The sequence below is a fragment of the Heterodontus francisci genome, chromosome 34 (genome assembly GCF_036365525.1).
Source record: "Heterodontus francisci isolate sHetFra1 chromosome 34, sHetFra1.hap1, whole genome shotgun sequence".
Classification (NCBI taxonomy): Eukaryota; Metazoa; Chordata; class Chondrichthyes; order Heterodontiformes; family Heterodontidae; genus Heterodontus; species Heterodontus francisci.
In genome coordinates this window covers 35573320-35591692 of record NC_090404.1, presented here as the reverse complement: position 1 = coordinate 35591692, position 18373 = coordinate 35573320, and the positions used below count along the sequence as shown (strand labels likewise).

At 46.3% G+C, this 18373-nt stretch overlaps 2 pseudogenes; both read left to right on the top strand.

The window, feature by feature from the left end:
• LOC137348821 (zinc finger protein 585A-like) overlaps nt 1-18373 on the top strand; it is a 131419-nt pseudogene that overhangs the window by 33274 nt on the left and 79772 nt on the right.
• LOC137349458 (U2 spliceosomal RNA) lies at nt 6790-6898 on the top strand (annotated as a pseudogene).

The following is an 18373-nucleotide window of genomic DNA, read 5'->3' as shown; positions in this document are numbered from 1 at the left end:
AGTATAGAAGGAAACTGATCTCCCTTGCAATGTTTGTATTTTTTGGTGCTGTTTGAAATTGTTTGGCAATGTAATTTTTGCAGATTTTTATGAATAAAGTATATTTTGGAAATAAAAAAAAAGATTGCAGCAGTATACAAATATTGCTGGAGAGCTCTTACTAGTGTGTCTTGCTTGGTCAATAAAACACATTCCAACTATTGTGTCATGTGTCAGACAACATCCTACCCTCCCTGATGATGTATACAAATTATGGACAAACCCACTCAAAGACACACGACAACAACAGCCACCATCAGCGATCTGTAGACATGTACTCCAAGGTCCCTCTGTTTCTCTATATGTCTTCCATTTATTTGTATTCTCTTGCCTTGTTAGCCTTTGCCAAATACATCACCTCACACCTATCCGGTTTGAATTCCAATTGCCACTATTCTGCACATGTCACTCGCCCATTGATATCTTTTTGCAGTCTACAGCTTTCACTTCATTATCACCCATAAAGCCAAGCCTCCTTCGACAGCACCTTTCAAACCCGTGACCTCTACCATCTTGAAGGACAAGGGCAACAGATGCATGGGAAGACCACCACCTACAAGTTCCCCTCCAAACCACACCCCATCCTGACATGGAACAATATCACCGTTCTTTCACTGTCACTTCATCACAATCCTAGAACTCCCTCCCTAACAACACTGTGGGTGTACCTACACCACATGGACTGCAGTAGTTCAAGAAGGTGTCTCACCACCAACTTCTCAAGAGCAATTATTGATGGGCCAGCGATGCTAACATCCAGGAACCAACAGAAAAGGGAACATCGAAGAACGTCAATTCTCCTGGGTGACAATCAGTTATTTGGTAATTTGAGAAAACGTAAGGCAGCATAAAACATCCAAAGCAATTTCCAAATGAAGCCAGCATTTATTGTCCATCCCTAATTGCCCTTGAAAAGTCAATGGTTTGCTCGGTCATTTCAGAGGACAGTTAAAAGTGAACCACCTTGCTGTGGGTCTGGAGTCACATAGAGGCCAGAGCGGCAGATTTCCTTCTTGAAATAGTATCAGTGAACCAGAGAGGTTGTTTCAGCAATGGATGACAGTTTTGAGCCGCCTTCACTGAGCAGAGTTGAAAAGGGCCAGATTTGCATGAGTTCATGATAACTGGAACGTATCCACTGCTGCTGCGGTTGGATTTGAGCTCATAGGCCATGGGTGTGAGCTATGGGCTGTGGATTATCAGTGCCATAACAACACCATGTACCCAAAGGAAGCACATAAATCACTGCTGGTCGAAGGATTGGTCTGTATAGGGATTGAATCCATGACCTTCACAGTATTAGCAGCACACGCTCGCCAAGTGAACTAACAGCCCCCCATGCAAGGCCTGGATGTTAATATTAATGTTTCTGGTCTGTCACCTTTCATCAGAACTCTGTTCCTCTCTCAGCAGATGCTGAGTATTTCCAGCAGTTACTGTTTTGATTTCAGATTTCCAACATGCACAGAATTTTACTCTTATTTCTATTTTCAAATGTTTTTGGCAAAGTCGATCTATCCAGAAACCCTGGATTACCAATTCAACAATGCAACCACTCAACGTGCAATTTGAATGAATTGTGCTTGGAAATTCGTCTCATTTCCATCTTCCAAAACAAAGACCTCGATTCACAGGATAGTCCTGCAGAAAATAAAGGTCAAATAAATCAGCTTTTGTTTAAACACATTGTTGTCGATTTGTTGTCTTTCCCACCTGAGTGTTTAACATCACCTGGCTGGAGTTCAGAAAGGACAATCTGGGGGAGGATCGTACAGCAGGAACAGAACTTCAGCCTGAACACAGTCCTTCAGGATCATGGCACTTTGGTCTTTCTCATGTCTCTTCACTGACAGCAAAGTCCCCATGTGGGTTAATCCTGAGGCCTGTAAGAAATGTGTCCCAGCCGCTCTCTTCCAGGTGCAGAGCTCCTGGGCACGGAACAGAAGGTTCCTTTACAACAGTGAATGCTGGAAACGTGCTGTCAAATCAGAGATTGGTGTAAAACTGTGACCTGTTCCTGACTGAAAGTGAAACGGCAGGTATAAGTTTCCAGTCTGAAAATTAATATTGTATTACTCTGTGGAGATTTAATGTGTTTGTGTGACAAGTCCTGAGTCTCCAATTTTTACACAGGTGTTAATTCATTTAAAATAAACCTTTTGAAATGAAATAAATCTCAGTCTGCATTAAAATAGCAGAAGCAGGAAGTCACTTCTGGTACAATTATACAACAGATATTTAATCTCCAGATAAAGAAGGACCTGCAGCGTGTTTCCAGGAATTCCATGTTTTATTGATGTGTGAGTGTTAGACACCAGGATAACTAAAAATACACAGAACATCCACAGGAGTGCTATCATGTCAGTTACTCTGCGATCACTCCCACAGTGTAACTCCACCACTGACCCTGCTGAAGGTTGTAGGCTGAGGGAGTGGAGCCTCCAGGAGTGGACTGTGGTGTGAGAAAGCTGGGTTTCAGTATCCTGACAGATACATGGTGAGGAATCAGAGGAATCCTTACTAAGGAACCGTCTGGGGTTTTACCTGCCAATGTTGGTCTATGGGTAAATGATGCCTGACTCCCTCAACTGTCTTAAATTTAACGCAGTTTGGAACAAGTTGAATTCAGTTTCTAGAAGAATATGGACAAATATCACCTGCAGTAAGATCACGGCACAGTGGTACAGTAGTTAGCACTGCAGCCTCACAGCTCCAGGGACCTGGGTTCGATTCTGGGTACAGCCTGTGACCGTGTGGGTTTTCTCTGGGTGCTCCGGTTTCCTCTCACTGCCAGAAACGTGCAGGTGATCGGTAGGTTGTCTGTTGTAAATTGCCCCTCGTGTAGATAGGTGGTAGGGAATATGGGATTGCTGTAGGGTTAGTATAAATGGGTGGTTGTTGCTTGGCACAGACTCGCTGTTTCAGTGCTGTATCTCTAAATCATAATAAAATGAAATTGAGCGAGATGGAATCAGCCATTAGAGAAACTGAGAGATCTTTGGAAAAGAATATGATGCACAATGATGGTAATAGTGGCAAAAGCTTTTCCAGCTACATCAGGAGTGAGAAGATGGATACAGATGGTTTCGAGACACTGAGAGACAGTTCAGGACAGATTGAAACAGATTACCAGGCTATGACAGAACTGTTAAATGACTATTTCACATCAGTCTGCACTCCTGTGGATGATGCTCAGATTCCAGCTGTGGGATGTGCTGCTGACAATAACATCATAAATATTAAATTAGAAAGGGATTGTCATCCTGGATAAAATAGGAAATCTCAAACCTGATGGTGTTCCAGGTCCAGATGATATCTACCCAAGGGTGTTTAAAGAGATGGGACGGGTGATCTGTGAGCCCCTTGTCTGTATATTCAACAGCTCAGTAGAGACAGGGATTGTTCCCTGAGATTGGAAGGTTGCTCACGTAGTTCCCATTTTCCAAATCAGAGCCAGGAAACTACAGACCCATCAGTGTGAGCTCGATTACAGGGAAGATGGTTGCAGGGATCCTAAGAGATGCTGTTTCTGATCACTGGGGAAGAGAAGGAGTCATTAGAGATACTCAACACGGCTTCAGAAAAGATGATCATGTCTTATAAACTTGTTTGTGTTTTGTTTAGAAGTTGCTGTGTTGGTGGGTGAGGGGAATCCGTTTACATTGTCTATCTCAGGGTGTAATCCAACAACATAGAGGTTGTGGGGCTGAAGGAGGTGAGCTGTAGTCTAACTAGTGTTTTGTTCCAACATAACCACTCTCCCATTTTCCATTAACTTCAATGTAATGAAAACTGGCAGTTTGAACCTGTCAGCATTTGAACGATATTTTCAAATGACTCGAGGGTTTCTTACAGTTGGGATCATTCTTTATTCTGTCCCCTCGAGGTGTTAGAGAACAGAAATTCTCCTGCATCTAGCAATCTAGTGTGCTGGGGCAATGGTGACATAGTGGTAATGTCATTGGATGCTGTCCTGTTGGTATGGGTACAAACCACACCATGGCAACTGGTGGAATTTAATTTCAATGAATTTTTAAAAATTCTGCACTTGAAAGCTAGTCTTAGTAATGATGTTATAAAACTATCAGTGATTGTTGTAAAAGTCCATCTGATTCACCAATATTCCTTATGGATTGAAATAATGCTGTCCTTATTTAATGTGGTGTATATGTGATTCCAGACCCACAGCAATATTGTAACAGAGTTCACTGTTTGGTGTAGTGTCTTGCAAAGTTTCAGCTTAATTACAAGTGATTATAAGTAATAATGCTTTCAAATATTGTTATAGTAACCATAATATGTGTAAGCTCAGTTAAACATGGTCTGAGGCTGAGAAGCAAAGCCTGATGCTGAACCAAGGTTATGTTAAAAGAAAACTGGCAGAGCAGCGAAAAAGAAACCTTGAATTAAATGTGAAAAGAATGTCCTGATATGTTTGAAACTAACAGATAGTGAAAGACAGAATATTAATTAAGTTACAATAAAAACAGAAGATTTAAAGCTTCGAAGATCTGTTATCACTCGAGTAAAAGACATTGCTGTACCTCATGTAACAATTGTATGAATTTCTAGATAAGAAATAACAAAGCTGCAAGAAAATGGAACAAAGAGATACCAGAAAACTAAGCATAAATTTCATTTTAAAGTTTTGAAAAATGATGATGGAACAGAATGAGTGAGATAGTCCAGGCGTGTGTCAGCTGCTACAGAGGCTCAAAGGCAAAAAAGGGTATAAAAGAATAGCCATTGAACATGAGAAGCAGAACTAGAAACCCAGAGGAAGAAAGAAGAGAATCTTCAGAGAACAGAACCCAGCAAGAGAAAGAGAGACCGGACCACAGTCACTCGGAGGGCTACCGCCGAGGTTCTGAGTATCAGCCTGTGATTATTGTCTTTGTTAAGTATTACTTCTTTGCACTGAATGTAAACTGCTGAATAAATCGACAACACTTATAACCAATATATACCTGTACCCATAGTGATTTGTTGTAGTCACGAACAAGTCACCCTTGTTGGATTAAATTGAACCCTGAATCTAGGAAAGCTACAACTGGCACCCCAGATATCAATGAAGGACGTCTTCCCACTTGGGTAACAAATAGACATTTATCAGGATGATCCTGTTATCAGGACGATGCAGAATTCTGTAAAATTAGGAGTCTGATTGAGGTTCACCTGGTCAAGCACAAATGTCACAAGGTGGGGAACCAGAAGCTATTGGGACTAGTAGTACACATGCCCAGTCTTATGAATGGAACCATGCCTAATCCTCTGTTTAGAACAGAAAACATAGGGGTTATGAGGGAAAGTGTCATTAATCGATTCCTGACATCACTTCAATGGTTGATCCAGTTGGAAGAACTAACTTGGATAGAACGAAACCTACAGGGATACAGAACAAGCATGGATATCCTCATTTGCCCATATGATTTATATGATCATTAAAGAGACACATGTGCTTTTAATTGGAATGGGAAGGGGTTGAACTGTACTGTGGAAGTTACAGGTTCATCAGATGTGAGAGCTAGAACGGCCTACGTACAAGAAGGGAAGTCTTGTTTTATCACCTTAGAAGACTATTACCATCACGGGGACTTAAATGTTCAAACCTGGGACCGACTGTATTACACCAGCCAAAACCATAGTGATCGGGGGAAAACCCACCTCGCCATTGAGATGCCTGACCAACAGGTCTTACTAGTAAAAGATGGCTAGAACATAAACCTAGAGGCTTATGTCACTAAATTTGGGTACCACATCCCTGAACTACCTATAACCTTAACAACATTAATAAGTCAAGTGAACACCTCCCAACACCGTTATTACACAGTACAGCAAGGAAATAAAACTATAGCTAAGGAAATTCCAGGGGTAGGGGATTTATCACATTGGTGGGAAACAGGGTTAAACATGGAAATTCCCCTCTGGATTAGAATAATTTCACATGTATTGATTATAACCCAGTTATTGGCACTAATATACTGACTGATCCACACTTGCTACTTGAAGCACCTGGTGTGCCAGACAAGATCACAATTAAACATAATCACTGCACAAAATGTCTTGGAAATGAGTAAATATGTAAGTTCAAAGTATGCAAGAATTGCCCTTGAGGTGGGGATATTGTAAGATAATTCACTGCTTGGTGTATTGTTTCAAACCCACTAAGATCACCCAGATAGGGAATGATATCATGTTCCCTGTACCTACTCATAACATCACTGAAATCAGAGTTGACTTTGGAATGCAGGAGGAAGTATTGAAGACAATGATTCAGTGGAGACACCCCATACCCCCTCTATCCTTAGATTTATAATCCATAATTAAAATATTGTAACATCCCAAAAGCACTGGTTTAAGAAGTGACAAGAACATGAACAAAGAGAGAAAGGAATTGGAAATCTGGGGGAAATAGACATAGGTGGGAAACAGTTGTGAATACAAGTCAACATCCCTGACTCAGAACTATTTCTCTTCTGTTCATGTTGATACAAACGATGGTCACAATTGTAATAATAGTCGTCCTCTGTTACTTGAAAAATCTTACCTCAAGACAGCTGAAGCACACTGAATTGAGCTGGAACCCAGCTCTTGCGTCTAAAAGAAAGTAATAGTCAATGAAGAGTAAAGTAATAGTCAAGTTTCCAGGGGGCAGTGCAACTTTGATAGGGTCGCACGGAGCCCACGGTGGAGAAACTGGGCTACTCTGAGGAGGCGGCTAGACACCGGCAGGTCGGAGCTGCACGAAAATAAGCTTCTCGGCCTTTTGGCTAAGATCAAGTGTAGTATCTGTTCTTATCAGTGCTTATTTGATTGAGAAGAGACCATGATCATTGCCTTTTGATCCTGGGGAAGCTTTGAGTAAAATGGCGATAACCAATTTTCGAGCTTCGGGCCAGGGAGTGCGCAACACCGTTCGGGTGGTCGTGAAGGACAAGGAAGGAGATGCACCGGTCGATCGCACCTTCTTCATCAAGAAAATTCTCTTCGATTGCTGCGGATTTCAAGCGACGGACGTCTTCTGCCTGCAGGATTTCCCCAGCAGTGGATACTTCGAGGTGACGTTCCGGAATGTGACGGGATGCATCAAGTTCCTGAAGGCGTTCAAGGACAAAGGGGACCGGGCTCCACTGTCGATCCTCACAGCGGAGCCGCTCTTCACGCTTCCATCACAACGGGACCGGGTGGTGACGATTCACCTCTACAACCCCCATGTTCCGGTGGTGGATGTACTCACCTTTCTCGCCAGGTACGTCGAGGTGGCCGGCAGCAGCACTGATGTCAAGGACCCCTTTGGGATCTGGACCAGCAAGCGGCAGGTCAAGGTGACCTTGAAGGTAGATCCCAGTGGAGCCATCATCCACCCTCCCTCCAGCTTCGCTATCGGGGGAAGTCGAGGCTTCTTGGTCTACGCTGGGCAGCCCAGAGTTTGCCGCACCTGTGGCAAATCTGGTCACATGGCAGCCAACTGCAGCACGGTGGTTTGCAAGAACTGTAAGGAGGAAGGCCATCAGACCAAGGACTGAAAGCAGACTAAGTGTTGCAACTTGTGCGGTGCGGCAGGCCATCTCTACAAGACCTGCCCCAAACGTTGTCTCAGCTATGCTCAGGCGGCAAGGTCCAAGGAATGGCCGGGCGAAGGTTCGACGAAGGCGTCCGCTGTTTGAAAGGAGACCAGCAACCTTCTCCGCAGTGAGGAACTTCAACCTGAGAAGGAAGGGGAGGTGGCTGAAACCAACGACCCAGCACCTACCCAGCGCCCGGAAACCCCTCCTCCACAGACAGAATCAATGGAGGAGGAGGCAGCAGATGGACAAACAGGTCAGTGGCAAGTGGTCCAGAGGAAAACCACAAAGAAAAAACATCCCAAAGCCACCACCCAAACCAGTGGCAAGAGGAGGCTCTCTTCTGAATCAGACTGCAACAACTCCTCTTCACTGGACGGGGAAATGCTGGAACGACAGCCCCTTCAAAAGAGGCGGCAGAACTCCGAGATGGATGATAAAGCATCCCAGCCCCCGGGCACTGGAAGCTGTGATGGGCCCGGCGTGCCCCAAACCCAATTCCCCACACGTAACGACGTGGCCAACGCATCTCAGCTCCGGGACACCGGGAGCAAAGACACGTCTGGCGCACCTGAGCTCCGGGAGACCGGGAGCTGTGATGTTTTCGAGGAGGAAAAGATGGAAGCAGCTGAGGACAACCCAATGCTCTCTGCCTACAAGACCCCCCCGATGTCACCCGAGCGGCACAAACCCTGCATGAAAAATCAGGAGGGGTTTCTGAGCCCAACCAACGTGAAACTGCTTGCGCATACGATGGGTATGCAGGAACATCCCGAAGGGGAAGGACTGGGACTAGCGAGGACAAATGGTATGGGAAGCAACAACTAATTTTTAGTAAAAAATGGGTGTAAGAATTGCTTCCATTAATGTGCGTAGCATCAAATCTACTACGCGATGTGTTTCAACCTTGGATTACCTTGCCAAGGTCAAAGCTGACCTACTGTTTCTGCAGGAGTGTGGAATACCACACCTCAGCACCTACAGGCAGTGGTCGCGATGGTGGTCCCACGGGCCATCGATCTGGTCGGGGGTAATGACTGCCGTTCCTCCGGCCTGGGTATTCTGCTGCGGGGAGGTAACTTCACCATCTCCGAAGTTAAGGAGGTGGTGGGCGGCCGCCTCCTCGTAGCAGACGTGGTGTACAACAACGCTCCGCTCCGGTTGATCAACGTGTACGCCCCGGTACAACGCAGCGAGCGGCTGACCGTCTTCCAGCAGCTCCCACTGCTGCTGGCGACGTCCAGGCCGGTCATCCTAGGCGGTGACTTCAACTGCATCATCGATGCGGCTGGACGATCCGGCAGTGACGACAGCAAACTGGACGCTACGTCCAGATTCCTAATAGAAACAGTTAAGGATGCCAAACTGCACGACGTCTTCAGCAAACCTGCAGACGGAGCGCAGCGCAGATACACATGGTCAAGATCGGACGGGTCTGCCCGTTCCAGGATTGACTTCCTGTTTGTGTCCCGTGCTGTCACGGTCGGATCCACCGACGTCAAGCCGGTGTTCATCTCCGACCACTGTCACTTACAGGACGACCAGCGGGTTGGCAGAGGGACGTGGAAGCTCAATGCGACACTGCTGACCCCAGAGAACGTTGAGGAACTCAAAAGGGATTACAATGGTTGGAGGACCGTGAAACCCCTCTTTGAGTCTCCAGTTCACTGGTGGGAAGCGATTAAGGAGAACATCAAGAGGTTCTTCATCCACAAAGGTGTTCAGAAGGCGAGAGAGAGACAGAGGGAACTGTCCCGACTCCAGAAAATTATGCAAAATCTACTCCGGTTGCAGTCAATGGGGGTCGAGGTCAAGGAGGACCTCCAAGAGGTGAAGAGCCAGCAGGCCTCGCTCTTTGTCAAGGAGGCCTCCAAGATCATCTTCCGGTCCAGAGTCCGCTCCATCGAGCAGGATGAGACGTGCTCGCGTTACTTCTTCCAAAAGGTACACAGAGAGAGCTCCGTTATCAGCAGCCTGAAGGAAGAAGATGGCTCGGTAACGTCTTCACAGCCCGACATACTCAGGATCAGCAAATCCTTTTATGCTGGGCTGTATGACGCGAAGCCCACAGACAGCAGAGCCTCCCAGTCCTTCCTGTCATCTATCACAGAGGTCTTAGATGACAGCAGGAGGGAGGGACTGGACAAGCCGCTAACTCTGGACGAGCTGACAAAGGCCGTCGAGTCTTTCGAGACGAGTAAAACTCCCGGGAGCGACGGCTTACCGGTCGAGTTGTACTCGGCCCTGTGGGACTGGGTCGGCCCAGACCTGCTGGAAGTATACGAGAGTATGCTCCTGGCCGGCAGCATGTCAGAATCCATGAGAAAAGGCATCATCACCCTCATTTACAAGCAGAAGGGGGAGAGGGCAGAAATCAGAAATTGGCGGCCCATCTCACTGCTTAATGTTGATTACAAGATTCTGTCCAAAGTCATAGCCAGTCGAGTCAAGTCTGCTCTGGAGTTGGTGATTCACCCCGATCAGACCTGTACTGTACCCGGCAGGAAGATCTCTGATAGTCTCGCGCTACTCAGGGATACGATCGCCTACGTACGGGACAGGAGGGTGGACACCTGCCTCATCAGCCTGGACCAGGAGAAGGCTTTTGACAGGATAGCGCACACCTACATGATGGACGTGCTTTCCAAAATGGGGTTTGGGGAGGGAATCTGCAATTGGATCCAACTGCTCTACACAAACATCAGTAGCGCAGTGTCAATCAACGGGTGGGAATCGGAAAGTTTCCCGATCAAATCTGGAGTCAGACAGGGCTGTCCTCTGTCCCCGGTCTTGTTTGTTTGCTGTATTGAACCCTTTGCTGAGTCTATTAGGAAGGATGCGAGCATAAGAGGGGTGACAATCCCAGGCAGCGGAGGCACTCAGGTCAAAACCTCCCTGTACATGGATGACGTCGCCGTCTTCTGCTCGGATCCGCTGTCCATGCGCAGACTGATGAGCATCTGCGACCAGTTCGAACTGGCCTCGGGAGCCAAAGTTAACCACGGCAAGAGCGAGGCCATGTTCTTTGGCAACTGGGCTGACCGATCCTTTGTCCCCTTCACCGTCAGGTCAGATTACCTGAAGGTGCTGGGGATATGGTTCGGAAGGGCTGGGGCGTGCACCAAAACATGGGACGAGCGAGTAGCCAAGGTACGACAAAAGTTGGGCATGTGGGGGCAGCGATCTCTCTCCATTGTGGGTAAGAACCTGGTCATCAGGTGCGAGGCGCTCACGTTGTTGCTCTACGTGGCGCAGGTCTGGCCCATACCCCACTCCTGCGCCGTGGCAGTCACCCGAGCCATTTTCCGCTTCGTCTGGGGATGTAAAATGGACCGGGTCCGGAGGGACACGATGTTCAAATCTCTGGACAAGGGCGGGAAAAATGTACCCAACGTGGCCCTCATCCTGACGACCACTTTCGTGTGCGGCTGCATCAAGCTGTGTGTAGATCCCCAGTACGCAAACTCCAAATGTCACTACGTGCTGAGGTTCTATCTGTCCCCGGTGTTGCGAAGGATGGGCCTGGTCACATTGCCGCGGAACGCTCCATGCAGTTGGGCGGTGCCGTACCACCTATCCTTCGTGGAGCAGTTTCTGCGGGAAAACACCTTTGACCACCGGTCCATCAGGCAGTGGTCTGCACGGAATGTCCTCAAGGCCCTACGGGAAAAGGAAATGGTGGATCCTGTCGGATGGTTCTCCGAGCAGACCGTCGAAGTCATTTGGCGGAATGCCTCATCACCAGAACTTTCAAACAAGCACCAAGACGTAGCTTGGCTGGTGGTGAGAAGGGCCCTCCCCGGCAGATCCTTCATGCACACCCGAAGTCTCGCCCCCTCCGCACAGTGCCCCCGCGTTGGCTGTGGTGGGGAAGAGACGGTCGCCCACCTCCTCCTGGAATGTGCCTTTGCAAAGCAGGTGTGGAAAGAGATGCAGTGGTTTTTGTCAAGGTTCATCCCAAGCAGCTCTGTCACACAGGAGTCTGTGCTCTACGGGCTGTTCCCAGGGACGCACACCGAGACAAACATCAACTGCTGCTGGAGGACTATCAATTCGGTGAAAGACGCCCTTTGGTCTGCCCGAAACTTGCTGGTCTTCCAGCGCAAAGAGTTGTCCACCACCGAATGTTGTAGACTGGCACATTCCAAGGTCCAGGACCACGTGCTGAGGGACGCACTAAAGCTTGGGGCAGCCGCAGCAAAGGCTCAATGGGGAAAGACCACAGTGTAAGGTTCCCCCACCAAGCTGGACTGAGGGGCTGGATCCATGGGAAACCCCTCGAACTGTATCGTAAATATTCTCAATTGCTGTAAATGTAAAACTGTAATTGACATGACAATTGTGAAAAGGAAGGATTGGGAAGGAACTCATGACAGTATTGAAGGAAACTGATCTCCCTTGCAATGTTTGTATTTTTTGGTGCTGTTTGGAAACTGTCTGGCAATGTAATTTTTACAGATGTTTATGAATAAAGTATATTTTGGAAATTTAAAAAAACTTGACCATTTTCACACTGTATCCTCTGTAATAACTAACAAAGTTAAGTAAGCCATTGTAATACTAACACATGAGTAAAAAAGTTATTTTTGTGTCTTGTATCAGCAGCTGCATTAATCAAATGAATGTATTAAGCAGTAACCCATCAAGAAACAATGATTACAAAGCAATGGACCTTGGTTGGTTTGTAATTAATGAATTAAGAATCATGCTGGAATGAATGGGCTTTAATTTAAAAGTATTATTTAAAAACTAAGTCTTAAGCTTGAAAGAAATTCAGTAGCAGTAGGACTTCGTAAGTCACTGTGACACAAATTCAGCAGAACAAGTTTTGTGACCCTGATCACATTCATTAACTTTGCTAAAAAGAATCAATTTCTGTACAAATTCAAAAATAAAAACAAGAAATGCTGGAACCACTCAGCAGGTCTGGCAGCATCTGTGAAAAGAGAAGCAGAGTTAACGTTTCGGGTCAGTGACCCTTCTTCGGAACTGACAAATATTTGAAAAGTCACAGGTTATAAGCAATTGAGGTGGGGGTGGGGCAAGAGATAACAAAGGAGGTCTGGATTGGACCAGGCCACATAGCTGACCAAAAGGTCACGGAGCAAAGGCAAACAATATGTTAATCGTGTGTTGAAAGACAAAGCATTAGTATAGATTAGGTGTTAATACACTGACTATAGAACAGCACCTTGCTCTACGGCAGCGAGGCCTGGACAATGTATGCCAGCCAAGAGCGACGTCTCAATTCATTCCATCTTCGCTGCCTTCGGAGAATACTTGGCATCAGGTGGCAGGACTATATCTCCAACACAGAAGTCCTTGAAGCGGCCAACATCCCCAGCTTATACACACTACTGAGTCAGCGGCGCTTGAGATGGCTTGGCCATGTGAGCCGCATGGAAGATGGCAGGATCCCCAAAGACACATTGTACAGTGAGCTCGCCACTGGTATCAGACCCACCGGCCGTCCATGTCTCCGTTATAAAGACGTCTGCAAACGCGACATGAAATCGTGTGACATTGATCACAAGTCGTGGGAGTCAGTTGCCAGCATTCGCCAGAGCTGGCGGGCAGCCATAAAGACAGGGCTAAATTGTGGCGAGTCGAAGAGACTTAGTAGTTGGCAGGAAAAAAGACAGAGGCGCAAGGGGAGAGCCAACTGTGCAACAGCCCCAACAAACAAATTTCTCTGCAGCACCTGTGGAAGAGCCTGTCACTCCAGAATTGGCCTTTATAGCCACTCCAGGCACTGCTTCACAAACCACTGACCACCTCCAGGCGCGTATCCATTGTCTCTCGAGATAAGGAGGCCCAAAAGAAAGGAAGAAGAAAAAAGAATAGAACAGCAGCAAGTGCAAACCTGAAAAAAAAAGTGGGCAAGCAAACTGAACAAACTAAGATGAAATGAAATAAATGCAAAAAAAAAATTGTAAAAAATGTAAAAAAAGAATGTAAAAAGAAAGAAAAAAAAATAACTAAAAATGAAAATAAAATGGAGGGCTGTCATGCTCTGAAATTATTGAACTCAATGTTCAGTCCGGCAGGCTGTAGTGTGCCTAATCGGTAGATGAGATGCTGTTCCTCGAGCTTGCGTTGATGTTCACTGGAACATTGCAGCAGGACGGAGATGTGAGCATGAGAGCAGGGGGGAGTGTTGAAATGGCAAGTATATGGAAGCTCAGGGTCCTGCTTGCGGACTGAGCAGAGATGTTCCGCAAAGCGGTCACCCAGTCTGCGCTTGGTCTCCCCAATGTAGAGGAGACCACACTGTGAGCAGCGAATACAGTATACTACATTGAAAGAAGTACAAATAAATCGCTGCTTCACCTGAAAGGAGTGTTTGGGGCCTGGGATAGTGAGGAGAGAGGAGGTAAATTTAGGGCAGCACAGTGGCACAGTGGTTAGCACCGCAGCCTCACAGCTCCAGGGACTCGGGTTCGATTCTGGGTACTGCCTGTTTGCAGGTTTGCAAGTTCTCCCTGTGTGGGTTTTCTCCGGTTTCCTCCCACAAGCAGGTTGATAGGTAAATTGGCCATTATAAATTGTCATTAGTAAAGGTCGGTGGCAGGGAAATATTGGAACAGGTGGGGATGTTTGGTCGGAATATGAATATGGGATTAGTGTAGGATTAGTATAAATGGGTGGTTGATGTTCGGCCCAGACTTGGTGGGCTGAAGGGCCTGTTTCAGTGCTGTATCTCTAATCTAAGGGCGGCACAGTGGCGCAGTGGTTAGCACTGCAGCCTCACAGCTCCAGGGACCCGGGTTCGATTCTGGGCACTGCCTGTGTGGAGTTTGCAAGTTCTCCCTGTGTCTGTGTGGGTTTTCTCCGGGTGCTCCGGTTTCCTCCCACAAGCCAAAAGACTTGCAGGTTGGTAGGTAAATTGGCCATTATAAATTGTCACTAGTGTAGGTAGGTGGTAGGGAAATATAGGGACAGATGGGGATGTTTGGTAGGAACGTAGGATTAGTATAAATGGGTGGTTGATGGTCGGCACAGACTCGGTGGGCCGAAGGGCCTGTTTCAGTGCTGTATCTCTAATCTAATCTAAATGGGCAGGTATTACACATCCTGCGATTGCAGGGGAAGGTGCCATGGGACGGGGACGAGGTGGTGGGGGTAATGGAGGAGTGGACCAGGGTGTTGCAGAGGGAATGATCCCTTCAAAATGCTGACAGGGGAAGGGAGGGGAAGATGCGACTGGTAGTGGCATCACACTGGAGGTGGCAGAAATGGCGGAGGATGATCCTTTGGATATGGAGGCTAATGGGGTGAAAAGTGAGGACAAGGGGAACCCTGTCACAGTTCTGGGAGGGAGGGGAAGGGGTGAGGGGAGAGGTTCGGGGAATGGGCCGGACACAGTTGAGGGCCCTGTCAACCACAGTGGGGGGAAATCCTCGGTTGAGGAAAAAGGAGGTCATATCAGAAGCACCGTCATGGAAGGTAGCATCATCAGAGCAGATGCGTCAGAGACGGAGAAACTGGGAGAATGGAATGGAGTCCTTACAGGAGGTAGGGTGTGAGGAAGTGTAGTCGAGGTAGCTGTGGGAGTCGGTGAGCTTATAATGGATATTAGGAGACAACCTATCCCCTGAGATGGAGACAGAGAAGTGGAGGAAGGGAAGGGAAGTGTCAGAGATGGACCATGTAAAGGTGAGAGAAGGGTGGAAATTGGAAGCAAAGTTGATAAAGTTTTCCACTCTGGGGTGGGAGCAGGAAACGGCACCGATACAGTCATCAATGTACCAGAAAAAGAGTTGGGGGAGGGGGCCTGAGTAGGACTGGAACAAAGAATGCTCGACATATCCCACAAAAAGACAGGCATAACTAGGTACCATGCGGCTACCCATAGTGACACCTTTTACTTGAAGGAAGTGAGTGGAGTTGAAGGAGAAGTTGTTCAATGTGAGAACAAGTTCAGCCAGGCGGAGGAGGATGGTGGTGGATGGGGACTGGTTGGGCCTCTGTTCCAGGAAGAAGTGGAGAGCCCTCAAACCATCCTGGTGGGGGATGGAGGTGCAGAGCGATTGGACGTTCATCGTGAAGAGGAGGCGGTTGGGACCAGGAAACTGGAAATTGTCAAAATGAAGTAGGACGTCAGAAGAGTCACGGATGTAGGTGGGAAGAGACTGGATCAGCGGAGAAAAGATAGAGTCTAGATAGGAAGAAATGAGTTCAGTGGGGCAGGAGCTGTACAAATTCATACTGTCCAAGGAGATAACAACCGTAATGAATAGAACTCTTCATAGGTTGTTATCTCAATTACTGGCAAAATGCTTTATCAATTAAGCCTCAATTAGAGTTGGGTAGGAACTGACATTACAGGACCTGGACCAACCATCGGGCAAACTAGAAAGGTGGTCTGACGGCCAAAAAGGGGATAAAAGAACAGCTATTGAACATGAGAAGCAACATGTAAAAAATCCAGAGGAAGAAAGAAGAAAACCTTTAGTCAACATAACACAGCAAGAGAAAGAGAGACTGTGCCACAGTCACTCGGAGGGCAAACGCCAAGGATCTGAGGTTCAGACTGTGACTATTGTTGTTGTTAAGTATTACTTCATTACACTAAATATAAATTACTTAATAAATCGTCTACACTTCATACCAACATATACCTGCACCCATAGAGGGTGGTTGTGGTCAGGGACAAGTCACCCTTGTTGGATTAAATGGAATCCTGAAAGTAGCAGGAAAGCTACACTTTTTTGACAAATCACCAAGATAGCAGACTACAAGTCATGGCCAAAACATCATTCATTAGTTACAAATCACAACTTAATTAAATCTGGGCACACAGACACTTTATTGACATGTATAAATACATATAAATGTAATCAGTTATCCAGCAGTTGAGCTGGATAGGAATCGTATTTCACAAAACAAGTAACAAATACCGGGGTGAGAGTGGCAAAAGATCAAAAGGTCTGAAAATTAGTGGCCGAAGACTAAAAAATACTGATTTTTTTGACAATGAATCATGTAATTATAACACTGTTATTCAAGTAAACTAGTTGTGTAATGGTAATTTTGTACAATTTTGCATATGTAATGTTAAACTTGCACTGTACTCAGAATACAATTTCATGAGACTTACCTGACAGCTGATAATTGGTTTAACAGAGCTTCATGTTCTCATCAGGTGGCAGGACCGTATCTCCAACACAGAAGTCCTCGAGGCGGCCAACATCCCCAGCTTATACACACTACTGAGCCAGTGGTGCTTGAGATGGCTTGGCCATGTGAGCCGCATGGAAGATGGCAGGATCCCCAAAGACATATTGTACAGCGAGTTCACCACTGGTATCAGACCCACCGGCCGTCCATGTCTCCATTTTAAAGACATCCGCAAACACGACATGAAGTCCTGTGACATTGATCACAAGTCGTGGGAGTCAGTTGCCAGCGTTCGCCAGTGCTGGCGGGCAGCCATAAAGGCGGGGCTAATGTGTGGTGAGTTGAAGAGACTTAGCAGTTGGCAGGAAAAAAGACAGAAGCGCAAGGGGAGAGCCAACTGTGTAACAGCCCTGACAAACAAATTTTTCTGCAGCACCTGTGGACGAGTCTGTCACTCTAGAATTGGCCTTTATTGCCACTCCAGGCGCTGCTCCACACACCACTGACCACCTCCAGGCGCTTACCCATTGTCTCTCGAGATAAGGAGGCCAAAGAAGAAGAATGTTCTCAATGTCCTGCTTCTGCCTATTTATAGCTTTCTCACGTAAAAGGTGTTCTGTGAAAATGTGTCAGCTTTAATGGAAAGCAATATATATAAGCATACCATTTGGCATGTTCTGGTACCTTGGTAAGTGATGTGGACAAATCAGTAGGTATATAAATTAATAAAAAGTAAACATTTATGAGACATTTACAATCCAGAAACATGAACATAAGCAGGGTAATTTTGTTATTTTGTACTGTGACATAATCACCTGAACGATGCAGAAAGTCAAACCAGGTAGGGAGGATTGTATACCAGTTATACAGCCTGTCCAATTTACTGTCCATTAACTTAAATGGACAGGAATATCACATACATTCTGTTAGGAGCATGTGATACTCCTGTTCCAATTTTCTTTACGACAATTATTTACCTCCCAGCACAAAAGAGGAAAATAACCTTCTTAATCTTCGCAAATGCGATGCCTCTATAGATAGAATTGCTTGTTTTTAAATATCATCACTTATGGTAGATTTTATCATTTAAAATAATTAGTCACATTAGAATGATTGTAAATTAAAATAATCTTGTTTGCAGTGCAGATCTCATTATAATCTTAATGAAAACTAATGAAAAATGTGGTTTTCCTCTTCAAAGGGTCCAAATATTATGCAACATAAAAATTTTCCCAGATCTTGCGAGTGACAGTGGAAAAGTAATGAGACTAGTGTTACAACTCTAGGAAGCAAATCCTGCACGCCGGGTCCCAGTACTTTGTGGGACGTCCTGCCCCATGTGTCCAAAGATCTGCAGGTCGAGAATCAGCCTGTTCAGTGACCTGAAGCCCCATGGAAGAAACTCACGACCTTGAGTAGATGTCATCCTCGAATTGAAGGACAGCCGATGACAACCTCTGCAGTAACAAGTTTGAGGTTCTGTTGCATCATCCCCAAATCAGGCTCAAAAGTTTGGTAAAGGCCCTGTGACAATGCAGCAGGTCCAATGGACAGCTGTATATCCCAACAGTGATCAATACTTCTGGCTCCTGTTTGACTGCACCAATTGGTCTGGTGACAGCTGCATTTAACAGCAAGGTGAGCTGAAA